Source organism: Lissotriton vulgaris, chromosome 1_1, assembly GCF_964263255.1.
Source record: "Lissotriton vulgaris chromosome 1_1, aLisVul1.2, whole genome shotgun sequence".
Taxonomy (NCBI): domain Eukaryota; kingdom Metazoa; phylum Chordata; class Amphibia; order Caudata; family Salamandridae; genus Lissotriton; species Lissotriton vulgaris.
This window is the reverse complement of record NC_141685.1, coordinates 146,347,473-146,364,934: the sequence shown is the minus strand read 5'-3', so window position 1 is coordinate 146,364,934 and position 17,462 is coordinate 146,347,473. Positions and strand designations below refer to the sequence as shown.

Here is a 17,462-nt window from a genome sequence, read left to right as displayed (position 1 = left end):
ACCCCCGGGACATGTCTTGCCCTAAAGAGCACATTCAACTGCATACACAATAACACAATTTCTTTGAGCACTCAGAATCCATTTGCAACGTGCTGCCTGACTATTGATACACTCAACCACGGTCATGTTATCAGACCAGAACACCACAGAGTGATCCCGAAACCCCTCAGGCCATGTTTTCAGGGCCACCAAAATAGGGAAGAGTTCAAGAAAAGCAATGTTACTCGTCAGCCCGCACTCGTGCCACCATGACGGCCATTTTTGAGCCGACCATTGCGTACCGAATATGGCGCCAAAACCCACACTCCCCGCCGAATCTGTCCACAGCCCCAGCTCCTCGGAGGACACCGCCGGCTTGTTCCAGACAATTCGACCATTGAAATCCGCCAGAAATGCCAACCAAATGCGCATGTCCTGGCGAATCTCTGCCGAGAGCCTCGTGCGGTGGTGTCCTTCCTTAAGACCGACCATGGCTTGTGCAATCGAGCGGGAAAAGGGGCGGGCCATTGGCATTACTCTAAGGGCAAAATTCAACTGGCCCACTGTTTGCTGCAATTGATGCAAGTTTACCTTAGTCTCTCGAATACATGTTTCAAGAGAGGCCCTGAATTTTACCACCTTTTCTTTGGGTAACCGAAAGCAACCCTCCTCCGAATCGAGCTCTATCCCCAGAAACTCGAGTGAAGTCAAGGGACCCACAGTCTTACCTGGTGCCAATGGCACACCAAAATGATTCATTAAGCCACAAAATTCATTTAAAGCCTGTCCACATTCTGGATCCCCGGCTGCCCCCAGGAACAGAAAGTCATCGAGATAATGCATAACATGCTGAAAACCCGTCTTTCTCGTGAATACCCATTGCAGAAAACAACTGAACTTTTCAAAATAAGCACAAGATATGGAGCATCCCATTGGCATACATTTGTCCATGTAATAGCGACCCTGAAACATGAAACCAAGGAGACGCTGATCGTCTGGGTGTACCGGGAGCAACCGGAACGCTGACTCAATGTCTGATTTTGCCATCAGCGCCCCGGGCCCCAGGCGATTCAACATGGCGACGGCCTCATCGAAAGATGCGTACCGCGCCGAACACACTTCCGGGTCTATCGCATCATTCACGGAAAGACCTCGCGGGGCTGACAAATTATGTATTAGCCTAAACTCACCCGGGTCCTTCTTGGGGACCACCCCTAAGGGGGAACAAACAAAGTTAGCAACCGGTGGTAAATCGAATGGACCGGCGACCCGCCCTCGAGTCACCTCTTTCCCAATCTTTACCTGAACCACCGCCGTATGCTGCAGTACCGACAGTTGGTTCTTACAACTTGTTTTACCCTGAAAATTCCCCACTGGAATGCGGAAACCATATGAAAACCCGTCTCGCAACACCCCAGCGGAGACATGATCCGGGTATTCATTGAGCCAAGGAATCATAGCCATGGTATCAACCGGGGTAGGTAAATGCGCCCCTCGGACTATTTCAGACCTGTTTGGCGCTTCCCCTACCACCGTTATCACCCGTTTTGGCTCTGCACATGGTCTCGGGATGGGAGGAATGTCCACACCCCCCACAGTCGTGTCTAAACTTGCATGACCCCTGGGGCCTCGTACATTTTCCCCTGTTAAAGTTCCAACAAATCCCCTTTTTACCCGTGTTGCCACTCGACTTCGAGAGATGCTCGTTACCTGCACCCGTCCGAAAGGGCGTCCCAGAGGATTGGCGGGAAGATTCACCCCCGTTACCCCCCGACAATGGTACCTTTAACATGCCTGAATTCTCCATTTTTTGCCAAGAAATAGAGTCATAACAATCCCAGGTCAGAGCTGGGTCGTGCTCTTTGGCCTTCCTAAAAACATTGTCATAACAAAACCACTTATTGCCCTCGTATGATTGAGAATACTCCATGATACGTGCCTGATATATGGGCAACTCGGGCAACAACTCAGGCCTTCGCTCCCCCATAATTGAGGTGAATATGCCAAACGCTCTGCCCCAAGTACCTATGTTCTCCTCCACCTTAAAGGCGGCCATTTTGGAGCGCCAAACACTCGGATGCAGAAGCTCTTTTTGGCCCTTCACATGTTCGATCTCGTAATGGTCGGTAAGCAAAGAAAACATGTTCACATACTTATCAGCCCAAATCTTTTCCTTAACTTCGAGTGGAACATGCTGGGCCACTTTCTCCCTTCGTGAGGGTACAGACCCCTCACCCGCAATCGGCAGTAGCCGCTTACCTGAACTAGGAGCTGTAATCGCTGCCGAACTCGTGCCCGCTGCGGTCTCGCCCACCGGAACCTGTGGGGGAACAGAAGATGGTGCCTTCGCAGCCTCTCTAGATTCTCGCAATTGCCTCATCACTGCCCTGGCGTCATCCGCCGTGGTGCCCTCACTATCTTTTCCCAACCACGCTGCCAGTTGTGCAGCCAACTCGGGAGGCATATCCTCCCCGTTCATGGGGGTGACTACAACGGGGATCGGTTGTCCCTCCTTCGGAACCGAGATTGGTTCCTCAATCGGTGTATCGGGAACCGGGGCCTCTCCCCCAGATGCCCCCCTCTTGGACCTCTTGCCTCTACCGCTGGGGACTACACCCGGCAATGCTGGCCCGATGATGCGCTTCGGGCCTCCTGCCCCGTTCATTGCCGCCATCTGCTTCTTCATCTCGGCCATATCCTTTACGAGCATGCGGAGCATCTGATCGGTACCGACCCGCTTTCCGACCTTCTTGCCCGGCATTCTCCAACGAAGATATCTGAAAGAACAAGGACAAAATTACAACGCTCAAAATTGGCTCTTCGTTCCGTCTCGAGCTCACGTGCAGCGGGGAGGTGCAGCTTCAGAGCACAGGAACAAGAGGATGCTTTCTTGGCTTGTTGCTCCTTTTATCCGTCTTCGGGCGGGCGTAAACCCGCCTCCGCCCGCCTCCGGGGGGCGTGGCTGGCGGCTTCAGTGCCTAGGACAACCCACTCCAGGGCGGGAAAAAGCGCGCCCCGGCTACGCCGCTTCGGGCATACCAGCCGAGACTCGCCTCCCGCCCAAGATGGCCTCCCGGGGGGATCGGGGTACTCCACCATACGTTCGGGGGGACCGAGTGGTCGCCCCTTTCCATATACCAGTTACAGCTTTAGGTAGATGCATATGGTGAAGGTTTTGTCAAAAGAAGAACAGCTCTTGGAGTAAGAGAAGGATCAGGAAGACTCCAGACAGTAGGGTAGACATCAGGATGTTGTGCCATACATCAAATATTATTGTTCATGGAGGGGCCTGGTTTCATTCACTACTAACTATTTTTTCAGGAGGATTTCCCTCGCTGTTGTCTCAAGGCATGATCATGAGGGCCTTTCGTGCGATGATTGTGTTTGGGGCCCATGTGGCATAAGGGGGCTCTATTTCGGCCTTATAGGCCCTGCATCATGTATTGAGTCCCCCGTATAAGGTACCTGTCCAATCTAAAATGGCGGCGCCTCTAAGACTCTCGGAATCTAGATAAGGACATGAAAAAAAGACTATCATGTTCTATAGCTTCTAAGTGTTACCAGGGTGGCAGCCATCTTAGAAAGATGCTGTTTACTAATTCTGCTTGGCTTCTCAGACTGGCTCAGTCTATCGAATTTCCAAGTGCATCTCTACTCACCTCTCAGCCGCTCATCCTAGGCCACTGTTCACCTCATCCCCCCTATCCCTCTGATCCAGATTCTACCTTCCTAAGTGCATAATCTAGTTTGCCCTAATGTATTCCAACTTCCCTTTCTTATATTCACAGTTGGGCCCTTTCTTCAGAATTTGCTGATTTCCACCTAGTAATCGCATGCATATAACGCTGGGAAGCCCAAAACAGAAAGAGTACCTTCTTCTCTCTGGACACCTTCTGTCATGAGTCTGCTGTTTAATGGGCTGCTTTTGTAGAACGGAGTCATGGAACTTTCCGCCAGCTACCCATGGTTTGCTCCATCTTTTCCTTCCTTCATCTGACCATACCCCCTTCTCCTCAACTCCCCTCAGCTTCCCCCACATGAGCATGTAGTATTCCGGTCCCTCCCCTCTTTCCACTCTGGAAATTTGGTGCCCTTAGCCATGGATTCCCTTTCTCGAAGACACCTGGAATTCCTACACTATCATATACCCCATAAACTATCTAAAAGTGTGTTCAAGAACTTCTAACACAGGCTTCTCAAATTTTTCCCAGAAACCCTTATGTCTTCATGAATAAAGGCGCTACCATAAATGACCTTATTTTTTGCATTAAAAGACCAGTACAATGAAGGAAAGCCCTTTGCTCTCTGCTCCGGATCACTGCATCCACTAAAGCCCCCCACGGTCTCAGACTCTCGGTAACTCCCTCTATTGTTGGCAGAGCAGAGGCAACCATCTCCCTTTATATTAATGGGATTATCCTCATCCAAGCATCTGAACGCAGCCTAGAATTACTTGATGAACTTTTCCTCTCATCAAACTCTCTGTGATGAATAACTTTCCTCCCTGACCCAAGCTCATACTAGCCCTTTAGTCATCCCACGGTACCTCTTTCTGTATCGTCCCCTCTCCCCACTGCTTGTATTGCTCCACCCCTTTCTCCTCCTCCCTATCCACCTTCATCAGATTACACAACAGCATTTATTTACCATTACTCTTGCAGCTTGTTTCTACCAACATTTTTCATCATAATAGCCTGAGCCCTCATCACACCCCTAGAGCAGCGACCACTGAAATACCCTGACTCGATACTAACACCGTCACCTCATCTCTGGCCCTTACCTCTGAACATTTTTTTTAAAGTTTTATATAGCGCGAACATGACCCACGTGGGTATCAGAGCGCTTTACAATATACAGTTATTAAACATTAGATGGTTGAGGTTGTAAACATACATTTGGTATTCGCCATTAAGTACAAAAGAGGTAGATAGTAGTGTATGGATAGCATAGGTGAGTAGTAGTCAACAAAGAATGATCCACGAGGGAATCAGAACCCATCACAATACACAGTTATTAAACATTTGGTGGTTGAAGTAGTAAACATACATTCGGTATTCGCCTTCAATACAAAAGATGTAGGCAGTAATATATGGATCGCACAGGTGACTAGAGGTCACAATAGAATTATAGTCTTAGGATGTGAATTTATTTACTAGAAGCATTTTTACTTCTTTTTAGGTCGACCCTTCGCAGCGTGCATGCGCTGCAAAGGAAAATAACCTTTTCGAATGCTTAGGCTTTTCAGCCAGGCACGTGCACGCGTTCCATTGCCCTCAATGGCAAAGCGTGCTCGTCAGGACATTCACTCACGGAAGCGCACGGACCATCTGGTCGCAATTATCGCTCCCGCGAGTGAATCCTTCCCCCCTGCTGCCACGCAAGTGCTTTTTTTCTTGTTCTCTCTAAAATCTCGTGGCACTCTTTCACCCCACCGTTTCCTCCTTCATTTTCCCCTCTCCTCCTTTAGTTTATTTCCCCGACACCCTCTGCCTCGCTCTTTCTCGTCCTCCTTTCAGCATCTCTTTCCTTCCCCTCTCCTCCTACGGCCCTCTCCCTGAAGCCCTCTCCCTCCGCTCGCCTCTCCTCGCTCCCTCCCTATTGTCCTCCTCATGGGCGCCCGGGAGGGCCGCGGACCTAGCGGGTTTAATTAAATGCTAAGCGCCGCCATCAGATCTTCTCCCCTGGAGCTCTGCGCAGCGCTGCCCGCCTCGGCTGCCGTCAAGGCCCGCTGCTCCCGGGAAGCCGTCCTGCATGGGGAGCCGGGGCCGCGGAGGTGCCTCGGAGACTAATGGAGCAGGACATAGAGTGTGGTGACGAGAGGTAGCCGGCACTTACAGGGCGCCCGTCCGTCACTGCAGCGGAGGATGGGGCTGTCCGGGTGTGGACCGGAGGAGAGTGGGCTCTGTAGGAAGACATCCACAGCCCTGGAACTGTTAGTACGATCAGTCTGTGGATCAGGGTTCAGCGATTAGGGTCAGCCTGCGGCCCAGGGTTCAGTAATGCCCGGCCGGCGAGGAAGCGGAAGGTCACCAAGACATAGGGCCAAGATTCAATTGAAAGCGCTTTAAAGAACATATCCAAACAGCATCTCAAACACAATGTGCTAAAGGCAGAGCAATGTGATGTAGTCAGGGCTGAAAAAGCTGGCGGGTCTCTAAAAGGGGCGTGGCCAATGTAATTAAGGACATGGCTAAAAACACGTAAGCTAAAATCTGTGCTTAGCATAGTGTGCCGCCTGACTTGTATTTTGCGGTTTCTGTGTTGCATCTAAATATGATACAACAAGTAACATCATACCCAGGGCTTTAAGTGGGATGAAAAAACTGGGGGGGTCTCTGAAAGGGACATGGTCAATGTAATTAAGGGTGTGGCTTTAAAACACATAAGCTAAAAATCTGTGTTTAGCACAGTGTGCTGCCCGGCTTGTATTTTGCTGTTCCTGTCATTGCATCCAGATATATGATACAAGTCACATCATACCTACAAGTCAGGCCTATTGGATTTGTCAGTGGTTGCTAGTTGCATGAGATAAATAAGCAACAACTATGGCTTGTATATATTATTGAAAACACTTCCACTTAAAGCCCTGGTGACACCAGGACAATGTTGCTGCTCCTGAGATTCAAAAAGAGAAGGGAAATCCAGAGAGAAAATGACTCTCTTTAATTGATTTCCCTTCTCCTACACCGTTCCGATGACATGACATAACTTCTACACTAGTGAGAAGTGAGCAGTGTGAGCAGCGCACACTAGTGAGAAGTGAGCAGTGTGAGTAGTGCACATCGATGTGCCTGTTGTCACTTCGGTCCGGGAAAAAACAGACCATCTGTGCCAGGGCACAAAACAGAGCCCGATAGAGACCCTGCTCAGTACAATGGTGCTTGACAACTCTCTGACCCCAGCTTTGAAAGAGATTAATTTCATTGTTGGAGAAGTGTGGCTCAATGGTTAGAGGAGGCATACCCGGAAGCTGAGGTCAGACCCGGGACCAGGGTTCAATTCCCGACGCGGCAGGGTCTGAGCCCAAGTATCCACGAACTCAATAATTCTCACTTCGGTGCCTACTCGAATCACGGGTTCACACTCTGCAACTCTGGGCAATAGCTTGCTTAATCTCCACTACGGCCCCCCGCGGCGGGATGCCTGGCTTTCACCTTGGGGATGCCCAGTACGGGTTATCTCACAGGGAAAAGCCAGGACGGGTTCCCAATGCAAGCGCCGGGACACCCCGTTGGGGTAGCCGTGCGCTATATAAGATACACTAAACAAATAAATAAAATAAATAAATTGTTCCTGGATTCATGTCTGTTCCCTTCTCTCCACCATGAGGGATCCATAGGTCATAGCCCTCGCCTCCGTGTTAGCTGGGACCCTTGAAGGTCAGGGCTGTGCGCCTCACCCCCTGCCTGGGTACCCCATGCCTGTCAATCAAATCGTATCTTAACCAATGATGTAACACTTAACATGGACCTTCACACTGAAGACCAGTGTATACACACATGCAGGGCTTACGCCAATCAAAATGACGCTAACTCGGATCTTAGCCAATTATGTAACACTTAACAGGACCTTCACACTGAAGACCAGTGTTTACAAACATGCAGGGCTTACACCAACCAAAATTACGCTAACTTTGATCTTAGCCAATGAGTCAACACTTAATCCAGAGACCTTAACGCTGAAGACTAAAGTATATGAACATGCAAATCATACACCAATCAATGAGCAGTGCTCAATTATACAAACTGTAATCTTAACCAATAACATCAAACTTATATCAGTGGCCTTCACACAAAAGACCAATGTACACGAAGATGCAGAGTGGAGGCACCACCAATTAGCATGCAGTGTTCCATTGCACTAAATCTAATAGTTGATTGAATTATCTTAAAGCACTCACTGGGTTAGCCGAGAGTTATCACAATAACACAGATTTACTTGGAGATATCATAAACAGCATGTACATCGTTGAAACAAGAGCCAGGAAAGGAGAAATATAAGACCACCATGTTACGCTAGTAATATTTTCTGCAATTCAATAAATGCAATTGGTGTCCTGGGCCTAATAAGCCAGCCCGCTGCTTTACCACCAAGAGACATGCTATCAATGTAGTGCACCTTCTCCAGACAGGGTTCACATATGTGCAAACTACATATTGTGAGAAGTTAGCCTTGCATATGATGTCCGCTAGTTCTAGTGGGCAACTTGCACCGGTCTAATCAACCCTTATTGATGGTGGTTGTAAAGTCAACCTTATAGAAAGTTATCCTAGTGGTAGCATGGACCAGCAGTCAACAGGCTAAGACTTCAGAGAGCATGTGAAGCAAGCTGTTTTACCAATTATAATGCCTTGAATACCAAATGAAAGGACACCACAATAGGTATATATCAAATATATATGTGTTTAATCTAAACACAAGCCCTCTGCACTCTTTATGGGGTCAGAGGTAAAAGTACATCACAAGTTACTCAATTAGCATATGATAAGTTGCACAATATACAGTAATGCCCTAGAGGCCTCACAAACCATATAGTAAAATAGTGGTATAAGAACCACGACTGAAATGGAAAGTAGGCCTAGGGCCTGTGGAATCGCTGGGGCTACACTAAACAACCAAGGGTTATGAAGTTTGAGGCCCACGGGAGACGAGTGCAGTGTCTAAACACAGACGCGGGTTACCATTGACTTATAATGGAGAACGAAGAAGTCACAAAGTTACTGTTAAAGGTCACTTCCGGATGGACTACGACATAACCCCTTTAGACTAGGACACTTCGAGAGTCAAGACCCACGGGAGCACCGGAGTACCCATGTTACCTCACCCAGGGAAGCCGGGTGCATAGGTGCCTTTTGATGTCGGGTTTCGTCGTCGTTTTCTATGGAGAGCGGCAAAGAAGTGCTGCAGACGTCCAGAAGAAAAGTGTCCAGGTGGATCCAAAGGTGGATCGAGGATGTGAAGAACCTGAAAGCAGAGGGCACAGAGTCTGAGTCACTAGCCAGTGACCAGGAAGGTACCAGGAAGGAACCAGACGATGTTGGTTGCTTGCAGGTGAAGAAGGTGAGTTTGTCTCTTCAGCCACGAGGTACAGGAGACATCGACAATGACCAGGCGCAGGATTCGGGTTGTCCCATGACAGATCTAGCTGATGGCAGTGTCAGTATCCGGATTGGACCCAACAAACCTGGGCAACCGCAACCCACGCAGGATGTCGAGATTCACTCTGTTGCAAACCAGCAAGGTCTGTGGCACTTCTCCTTTTCAGGGAAGCTGGAGCAAGCCTGGAGCAACCTGGCCAGCAAGTTAAAGTTGTAAGAAAGTCTTCGGGGGACTCACTAGCCAACGGGCAAGGAGCCAGGAAAACGCATCAAGCACAAATGCAAAGGCGGGGCCCACGGGACACTCGTGGAGTGGAGGGGCCTGAGCTTCAGTGCAAAGGGTGCTCAGGGCTGGGGCTTCTCTTACCCCAATGCACAACTGCGAGGATGCCTCAGGAGTTGAGCAGGTAGCAAATCGCAGGATGTCCAAGATGTTCGGTCCCACGTCTCTCGTGACCACCACTTGTCTCAGCTTTGCTATGGATGTGGGTCGAGGTCAGAGAAGTCTGGAAGTCCAGTTCTTGAGTCGCAGAGTCTTCAGGATCCGACAGGAGCATTGAAACTGCAGACCGGCAAAGTTACTAACGGTGCCTGTTTGAACAGTGTGGTCACTCCTTGACCACAAGGGAGATGTCTTCCATCTTCCAGTCAGAATGGAACGTCAAAGGTCCAGGATATGTCTTGCAAAGATTTGTCCAGGATAATCTAAAGTCCTAGGGACACAGCTCCTATACTTATACTGATCTTAGGGGCTGGACTACCTGGCTAGGTCCTTCCTATGGGTTGACCTGGGAAAGGGGTGGTTACACCCCTTTCCTTTTGTCCAGTTTTGTGCCAGAGCGGGGCTGGAGTGCCCCAGCAACTGGTTTGAACCGGGCTATGCATGGAGCACCTTGTGTGCCCAGGCAGTGTCTAGAATTGCTGCCCTCCCTGCCCCAATACACTAAAAGCCTGTCTGGGGAGGTGCTAGCACCACCCAAGGCAGGAAACTTATTGTCCAGGCCTCCCCTGCTGGAGTTTCATCCAGCAGCAGGAGGTCAGACTCGTCTCTGTGGCAGGAGCATCCATTTTGTGATGCTGGGGCTCTGTTAAACTTTTACGGGGTTTAACAGTAGTATCATGTCTTCTCCCTCTAGAAGGGTGGAATCCTACCCCCGCCGCCAGAACTGCGGGGGGGGGGGGTAGTATTCCAAAGTGTTTGACACCTTACATGACATGTTTTGATAAAGCCAAACCAAAGTTAGCATTAACCATGAGGATTATAATGCACTTAAGAGTATATGGTATGGCTATATCATGGAACAGCTAAAGGAGATGGTTCCAAAAGCTGGAGAGGGGCTCAGCTCATGCTAGGGCACCCTCTCACATAAAACCAAGCACTCTGCCTCCAGGATTGTCGAGGCCTACCATAGGAGTGGCTTATAGGTGACTATGTGTCTATACATATAGGTAAATATAGGGATACTATATCTAAGTAAGGGGTGATTACACCACCTTACCCAGGCTGTGTGAACAGACCTGTGCTGTCAGTTTGGAGGGCCAGCCAGGGGTGGCATAATACATTCTGCAGCCCCTGGTAGGCCTAGGGTGCACCTATGCCCTGGGTACCTATGGTACACTATACAGGGACTCACAGAGAGGACACAATACCCAAACTGGTATGTACCTAAGGTACATGGAGTCCATTTTAAAGAGAAAGCAGATAGGCTGGGCCCTGATTAGCAGGGTCCCAGTCCAACTAAGTCGAAAAACCAGCAAAACACCAGGAAAAAAGTGGGGGCAACCATATAGTCAGATTCCACCTTCCTACACATATAAAACAAGTAGAAAAAGGAGCAGATTTCCGATATTTAAGAGATCTTCTAAAATCTACTATTCCTGTCTTCCCAATCCTAAAGATGGGAAGACGCCAATTCTGACAGTGGATCTCGCTAAATAAGGCTCAATTTGATTGCTGAAGTCCTAATTAAACATTCCACTGGGTCCGGGAGGCCAGTAGCTGACCACTCCCACAAAACTATCAGTGGGTAGGATCTTCAAGGAGAAATATAGGGTCTGATAGGGATATGAGGGAGTGGTGAGGGCCTCAGTGAAGCACAAGAAGGTGTCTTTATAAAGTACTCCCAAACCCCCCTATCAAGTCTGGACAGAGCATACCCTGAGGGGATGGCCTCCACCAGGTCAAGCTCTGACCAATCTCTAGCCCAGGTTTCAGTAATAAATACTCAATCAGGCCTACGGGAGGAGACAAAATCATTAAATTCTGCTCTATGTTTAATAAGAGTTCAGGAGATACCCTGAAAAGGACTGTTTCATGGGTAAGGGTAGGGCTGACACGTTTCCCCTTGTTTTGTTTAGCTACCCCCAATGGAATGACTGTCTTACAGTTAACACACTCATATAGCCCAATGCTCACAGTTCATCGACCTGCAATGCACATCCTTCACCCTGAACTCCTCCCTCTCGATGACCAGACAAGTCAACGCCGTCTCATCATCGTGTTTCAACATCCTACGCATGCTCCGAAAGATCTTCTGATGGATCCTCACCGAAACCAGGAAGACGGTCACCCAGGCACTCGTCACCAGCCGACTGGACTACGGTAACACCCTCTACACCGGAACCACAGCCAAACTGCAGAAAAGACTCCAACGCATCCAGAACGCCTCCGCACGTCTCATCCTGGACATCCCCTGACACAGCCACATCTCCGGACACCTGAGAGACCTCCACTGGCTCCCCGTCAGCAAGAGAATCACGTTCCTCCTCCTCACCCACGCACACAAGGCCCTCCACAACCTGGGCCCCAGGTACCTCAACAACCGCCTGACCTTCTACACTCCCACCCGCCAACTACGATCGACCAGCCACGCCCTCGCCATCGTCCCATGCATTCGAAGAGCCACCATGGGAGGAAGATCCTACGCCTACCTGGCAGCCAAGACGTGGAACTCCCTTCCCATCAACCTGGCTGTTCGAGCAGTAGCGGACCCCCTCCCCCAAGCACCTTGAGACCCTCCGGGTGAGTAGCGCGCTATACAAATTCTTGATTGATTGATTGATTGATCTCTCCTTGAAGCTCCCAGAGCTGTCCTCTCGGGTAAACAAGGAGCTTACCAGGGTGTACAATAAAAAGGACAGCGTCCCTGGCACAAGGCGTAAACTTGGCACAGACTAACACAGACTAACACAGACAGGCGTGCCTTTGGTGCGCCTGCTGCATGCGTTCACTGCACGTCCTGATTAAATAGCTGGCCCAGTCAGGAACAACTAAAGCGCTGCCCATCAATCTGGGACAGGAAGTGGAGTAGAGCAGCAAGAGTGAAACACTCACTTCCCTCCATACAATTGGCGAGTCGTGGTGGATCGGGGAAGGAGCAAAAGACCCCCACAAGCCCCCCACCCCGAGATGAAGGAAAAAGCAGAAGAGTGCCTGGAAAGAATGCAGTAACCCCAAACAAGTAGGATATTATAATCGTTTTTAAAACATTCCCCCCATTAGAACGCACACAATGATTCAATACAATTTTAAAATCACAGTCACTTTCTAAACGCAGTAACAGCGCGGCACCTCTAATCAGGGTGAACCACCATCACGTGGTGTAGAGGAGGAGACAAATGTGATAATAGTTAAGGAACTGCTAGGCAAAACTGACCTAAAAGGGAACTGGGCCTGCACTGCACCCCCCAACATGTGGCTCCATCATATTATTATCAGAAGTTTGATAACAACAAGAATAGTGCACAGAGAGAGCCAAAAGTTGAAGTAAAGAGACAAAAAAAACAGAGATCAAGAAAGGGAAGAGAGAAAGAAGAAACAGGTGAAAAGGAAACATAGAGTTATAGGAATCCTTACCTGACAATTATTTTTTTTGTTCCCCCAAGGGTGGCAGCCACGCTGTACTGCCTGTCATACCAGAATACCTTAAAAGGAGGAAAAGAAATAATTTTGCATCAGACGACAATCACACCTCATCACATTTTTGCAAATAACCGTCCTGGATTTACAAAACTACTGAGCCCAGGGAGAACCAAAGTCTGACTTCAGCCTCCTTTAACAGCTATTGCTGTGAATGTTCAACAATTAACCACCGTGGTCCCGCATACGGCTGTTAACTGTTCAAGTTTCACAGCAACAGCTTTGAAACAAAGGTTTCAGAGTACCGGAGGTGTTTCAACCCCTTCGGTCTCTGGGACACTGTTGTTTTATTAATTAACACATTCTGCCCTCATGGGGCAAACAATGTAATGACCTTATAGTCAGCCATAGAAGGCAGTACAGCCCCTTAAAGGACCGCTCCCTTGGTAAAGGCCCTTGCCTTTGGAGCTACAACAAGCTTCAAAGCTATATTAAAGGTTTCAAATAATTACTGATGGCATAAACATGGTTGCTCAGTCAGAGAAATAATTATCATAATATTTGCAGGAAAATCGCATAAAGGGAACTTCTAAAGTATATGAAAAGCCAGAATCAGAAAAAACTCTAGCTGTAAAGTCAATAGACAGACCAACCACAACAAATGTGTGCTGAGATATAAGAAAACTTTTTTTATAATATCAAATAGCAAACTGACATAGAATCTGCTCAGTTAGGAATCAAGGAAAAGTTCTTACATTTTTAGACAGAGAGAACACTTTATTGACATGGTTCACGATGAGGTAAAAATGACAGCAATCAATGAATGTTCATGAAAACATGGCACAACAAAATGTAATTTAATAAACCACACCTACAAAATGAATAATTAATTGTGACTCTTCCCCAAAAAGCCACAAGTCATTTTACAAGGTAATTCCATAACATAATAACTGGATCTTAATCACAGTATACGTTTCTGGCCATTCATCATTGACCCAATTTGTACGGGAACATTTGCTGACAGCGTATTAGTTGTTTATTAGAAATGCCTACAACTTGGACTCCTTTCCCAAGAGGGGTGGGTTGGGAGCTCCCGTCAGTCTGACTGTGGAACAGGAGGCACATTTATTGATTAAAAGAGATGCTGGATTCCCATTTACTTCTTCTACAAAAGAGCCACTCTGGGTGACTGTTGGGATGCGCACGAGTGGTCAGCACGAGTGTTCTGGACTCGTGCTGTAGAATGTGGATTGCTCGTGCTGTGGAATGGGGGAATGATCTGTCGGCAGTTGCTGCCGGGACTGCTGTGCATCAGATGTAATAGAGGTAGCTCCTACAACTCACCGAGCGTCGTCTTCCTTTCTTTGGCGACAGGACGGTCCGGTGTCAGCTGTTTCCCAGAGGTGTTGCTGAACGTCGTGGTCGGATTAATCCACTTCGAGGCAACTGCTGCGTCGAGTGAAGTTTGGAAACCTCTCCAGTGCTGACGCTAGCCGCTGTGTGCCGACTGCCACTGGCATACTTATGCTGTGGGTTCTTCAGATGGATTTTTCTTGGTGAGGAGTTCATTTTTTTTATTATTGTGTTTCCTGTTTAGCCTGATGCGCGATCCCTTAACGTCTCTCGTTGCCTTCTACACTGCTGCGCGAGCGTTCCCTGAAGCTTGCGTTTGAACGTGCTGACGTGTACACTTGTTGCCATGGTTTCTGATCGTCATTCTCTGGTGCGATGCATTCGCTCTGAAAGCTTGTTTTAAAGAGACGATCTTTACAGTTTGTACACGCATTTACATCGCGTTGTCATTTTGGTGTGCAAAACGTATTGGACATTTGCTCACTATGAACTGTATTGTTGAATAAATAAAGAGAGACAGTTTTTTTTCTTTCATGACGTTTATGAAAGGCATTTTTGCATCGAATCAATAGCATGTTGAAGGCAAACAGGCAAACACTTTAACATTTTTGTGGAAGACATTGTCACTGTTGTAGTAAATTACTTTTCATTTTTGGGGCAGCAACTCACCCACGCAAATTTTTACAATCACTTGGTCCTCCTCCCATGCTATGGAAACAGTGGAAGGCTACATTTGAAGCTTACATTGAAGCAATTGACGGCGATACTTTCACTTCCAAAAAGAAGAAAGCGTTACTAGTGTATAATTTGGGTGTTGAAGGTAGGTCCATTTTGGAGACCTTGCCTCTTGAGGAGGTAAAGATAAGTGCAAGCACAGGTGATGATGGTGATTCTCAAGTCATTGATGAGTACGCTTCACTCATAAAAACACTTGGTAAAAGATTCAGTCCCAAACGCAAAATTGTGCTGGAATGGCATACATTTTTATAACGTGCACAGATGCCTGGTGAATCTATTGAGGATTTTGTTGCAGCTTTGAGAATTTTAGCTGTAAACTGCAACTATAGAGAATTTAGGGATGAAATTATTCGAGATCAGCTCATTGAATGTACTTGTGACAAGAAATCTGATGATCCGGATTTGGAAACTGCTCTGACTTTAGCTAAGTCTGTTGAACATTCTCAGTTTTGTATGAAAGAGCTGAGTGCACCTGCATCATCTTCTTCACCAAATGAAGTTAATCTGGTCAGTACCAAGTCTTCTGAAAAATCATCCAAAGCTGTCAACACGGACATTCCTCGAACTTCTTCTACGTCAGTCACCAGAACAAGAAACGATGGTCAAGACTGTCATGTTATCGTTGTGGTAGTAGATCTCACCAATCTTGTTTCAAGTGCGGAAAGAAAGGGCATCTGGCACGTATATGCAAAGCAAATTTGGCACAGAAGGGACCGTCACACACCGTAAAAAACATAGAGGATCATAATGTGGAGTATAATGATGATGACACTTGTTATGAATTATTGATGTTATCTACCTCGTCTATGGAGTTTGAGGGTGTTGTGGAGATAGGGTCTGTTGATGAGCCTCAGAGAAGGAAATCTCCTGTGTGTTTTATCAGTCTGAATGATATTAACACCAATTTTCTTGCAGATTCTGGTTCTCCTTTTACCTTGGTTAATGTCAAGGATTTTGACACTTTAGGTGGAATTTCTTTGACGCAATCATCCATTAAAATGTTTGCTTGTGGGGGTAAAAGAGTAGAGGTCTTAGGCAAACTCAAAGGTAAATTGGAGTACAAGGGCAATGGTACGTCATGTACAGTATATGTTGTTAAAGAGGGTGCCAACTTATTAGGATGGCATGAACAAGGTGAGCTCGGAATCATCCTTGATCCTAATCATGCAGATATGGTTTTATCTAGACGGGAAGCTAAACAGTATTATGCTAATCTTCCTGACGTTGGGTAGGTACATTCTGTCAGTGCCAGTTCATCAGTTGGGAATGATTGGATCCACAGTTATCCTGATGTCTTCAGTGATAAACTTGACAAACTTAAGGGATTTCAACATCGCATTGTTTTGAAGGAGGGTGCTAGGGCAATTGCCCACAAAGTGCGCAAGGTACCACTAAGTATGCGTGGCGAGTTGAAACTGGAACTTTAGAGATTGTGTGCTTTGGGAGTGATTGAACCAATTGAAGGTTCTGAGTGGCTGTCTCCCATAGTCTTGGCGCGCAAGGCTGATAAATCGCATAGGATGTGTGTGGATTTGCGCGATTTGAATTCTTGCATATGGATAAATCGCCAACCTTTGCCCTTACATCAATGAAATGTTGTCTACCTTGGAAAGTGCCAGATATTTTTTGTCTCTTGACAGATTTTTGGCATATCATCAAATTGAGTTGTGCAAAGATTCAAGGCACCTCACGTCATTTGTGACTCCTGAAGGTGCGTTCCATTATTTACGAATGTCGTTCGGTTTGGCGTCGGCTTCTGCAGTGTTTCAACGTCTCATGGGCAATTTATTTAAGGACACTGTAGGCGTCATGTTCTTTCAGGACGACATTCTTTTATACGGCAAGACTGTACAAGAACATAATGTCAGAGTCAAGACTGTTTTAGATATTGTGAAGTCTAGTGGTTTATCTCTAAGAAGGGATGAATGCAAATTTCTTAGGGATGGTGTAGATTATCTGGGACATCACATTTCAGCTAAGGGGGTGGAACCTAAAATGAAACTTCTTGATGCCATCCAAATGCACCTGAACACCAAAACAAGGACCAGCTACGCTCTTTCTTGGGGCTGGTCGAATATTATGCAAAGTTTGTTTCAAATTTCTCTGATAGAACTGTATGGTTGCGTAATCTTCTTAAAAAAATGTGAAGTATATTTGGTCTGAACAGTGTGCCAAAGATTTTAATTCTTTGAAAGAAGCGATTGTGCTGGCACGTCCACTGAAATTGTTCAACATTAGGGACCAATGTATGGTTATCACTGACGCCAGTAATGTGGGTCTCGGTGCTGTTTTGATGCAGAAGAGGTCTGACAATAGGGAAGAGACTATTGCTTTCGCTTCCAGAACACTCTGAGGTGCTGAGGGGACTCATTCCACAATCGAAAAGGAAGCTTTGGCTTTATGGTGGGGTGTGCAATACTTTAGGAATTTCTTGT

At 47.3% G+C, this 17,462-nt stretch overlaps 1 pseudogene across 1 annotated transcript in view; it reads right to left on the bottom strand.

Moving 5' to 3' along the window:
- The window catches only part of LOC147737859 (uncharacterized), a 52,062-nt pseudogene that overhangs the window by 7,466 nt on the left and 27,134 nt on the right, over positions 1-17,462 (bottom strand). The window contains exon 2 of the transcript XR_015303097.1: positions 12,934-13,001. The product of XR_015303097.1 is annotated as an uncharacterized LOC147737859 (transcript). The remainder of the gene's footprint in view (positions 1-12,933; positions 13,002-17,462) is intronic.